The sequence below is a fragment of the Kryptolebias marmoratus genome, linkage group LG23, assembly GCF_001649575.2.
Source record: "Kryptolebias marmoratus isolate JLee-2015 linkage group LG23, ASM164957v2, whole genome shotgun sequence".
Lineage (NCBI taxonomy): Eukaryota > Metazoa > Chordata > Actinopteri > Cyprinodontiformes > Rivulidae > Kryptolebias > Kryptolebias marmoratus.
The window spans coordinates 10,805,668-10,808,212 of NC_051452.1; positions in this window are offsets into that span (position 1 = coordinate 10,805,668).

Consider the following 2,545-nt stretch of genomic DNA (forward strand, 5'->3'; position numbering starts at 1 on the left):
AAAACACATTTATGTGTATTGGGTAAGTACCAACTGACTTTATTTTCTTGTTTTACATGTATTTTTATCTAACTTACTGCACCTCTCTTTTTATTCCTGATCTCAGTCATTAAGAACATCTACACGCTCTTTTATTTCATTTACCAATTAAAGATGTTCAGATATTCCCTTCACATCTGTTTATGATTTGTTTTGTTATTTGTGTTAAAGCAGAAGTTCTTATTAAATGTCTACAGATCAATCAACAGTTTACTGTAATGTTTAATTATTCCAACTCTTAAATCATCAGTGCTTCTTCTTTTGTTCATCTCATCAAATCTACTCAGCCACTGTGTTGAAGCCTAAAGTAGCGACAGAGTGTAAGGGGTCAAAGGTCATCTTTACATGTGTTCTTGATCAGGTGAGAACATTTTGTATTTGGATCTTTATAACAAAGTAGAGTAGCTCCACACAGATTATTGAAAACTTTTCAAAAACTTTCTAAGTTTTCAGATTATGTGTTGTAAAAGACTTGACTTGATTTTCTAATGAGTCTTTTTTTTTTGTTTCTTTAGCAACCTAAAGATGTTCAGGTTGAATGGCTTCAGGATGGTAAAGTGATCAAAGAAACAACAAACCCTCTGGAAAAAGAAGCTTCAGAATCAGAAGCACAAAAATTTTCTTGTAACGTTTTCAACAAAGTCAGTTCTAAAACCAGCGAACCTTCAACTCATGACTGCCTTGTTGAGAGTAAGTATATATGGAGATTACTATAAGAGGCCCTTTAGGACATAAACTGTTCTTGCTTTCATGTCATATGTCCTAAAGAGCCTCTCATAAGATTTCCACAGCCAATCACTGGCACATTGATACAAAACAAGAACTTTCCCCACACAGAAAATGGAGAACACACAATTTGAACACAAGTCTTATGGACTGGAGTTGCTTACTATTGTTTTATTGAGATTGATGTGTTAGTTGTTTCCACACTAAGAACAATAATGCAAGTTTTCTTTTACTCTCTGGTCAAATATATTACAGCAGGGTTACTTAAAATGTTTTAAAGATGCATATTTCTTCACACTTGGCTAAAAGAACCAATTATCAAGTGTTTTTTTTAGTCTGAATATTTCAGAGAACCATCTTTGTGTTTCATTTTTACAGTTCTCCCAGGTATCCCAGATGAGTTGGTTGGGATTAGTATTTGGGTTTTTGTAGGTGGTGGAGGAGGTGAGTTTGTTCTCAATCAAACTGATAAATTCAACTATTTACTGAATATCCTACTGCAATAAATTGTGTGTAGTTACACTGAATTATGTTGAAATTTTCCTTGATGGAGTTAAACGTGAACACATCACACACCTGTGGAGGTCTACATGTCTTGTAACTAATGGTATCATCTTCATCAGGTATTGTTCTGGTGCTGATCATCATTGTTACTGTTTGCTGTGTTCGGCGCAAACAAAAAAGGAGCATGCAACTAGAGGGTAATGGGTTTTTTTTAATAATCAGTCATGTTCACACTGAAACTCACTGCACTGAAGGAAAACCTGTTAGAAGCAGCTAAAACTAGTTTAGATAGCACTATCACCCACTCCTCTTTATAAATTACATCTGGAGCACCCCATGGTCCACTGTTAGACCCATTTTTATTGTATGTTTTTTTAAGTGGAATTACAACATTTGTTTAATTTCCAATAGAAAAGTTAGCATCATAAGTATAGTTTACTTACACGCCACACAGATACTATGACAGGACAAGGTTTTATTTATATATACTTTTTTATCTACAGATAAAGAGTTTAAAGATTTTACCCGATGAAGCTGTTTTTGACTCTGCTGGTCACAAAATATGACAATTTCTTTTGTTGAAGCTGAAGATTATCTAAAAATATCTGCATGGCAACAAGTTGAAATACAAGGATTTTTTTTTTTTGCTGTGTGTAAAACAAATTAAACCAGAAGTTGTTTAAATTTCCTAAAAGAGGAATAAAACAAAGCTACCTCAAAGGAGCAGGTAAACTCATTTACTGAAGAGTTTCAATCCGGGTAAACTGACTGAAAATGAAAAGAAAAAATAGTTGATTAAATTTGGTAAATAAAAAATAATTATAATTTTTTGGCCTGTGGTTATCACATTAAAGACATTTAGAAAGATAATTGTTGTACTGTGTCTTTATGATACTTCATGTTTTCCTGAAAAAGCTGTCCCTTTCCCTATGTTCAATATGTCAACGGTTCTCCATAATTACTGGTTTTCCTGTTTTTCTACTTCTGCTTTGATACGAGGCACTGAACTGTGTAACATAAAGATGCTCCTTATTGGGAGAATCTGTTGGGGTCTTTGTTGACATCAGGGGCGTCACTAGGTTTTAAGGACAAGGGGGGCTTAGCCCCCAGGAGATGCACAGGATGTGAGCGAACGTAGTGGGCGAGAACAAAATTTCTCAAACAGCTAACAAAACCTGAGTTGCTTTTCCACAGTTTTGGACACATTTAACAGATACCTTACTGTGTAAACGTTTTAAGCAACCAATTATATTTTTATTCAGAACATCAACAAACA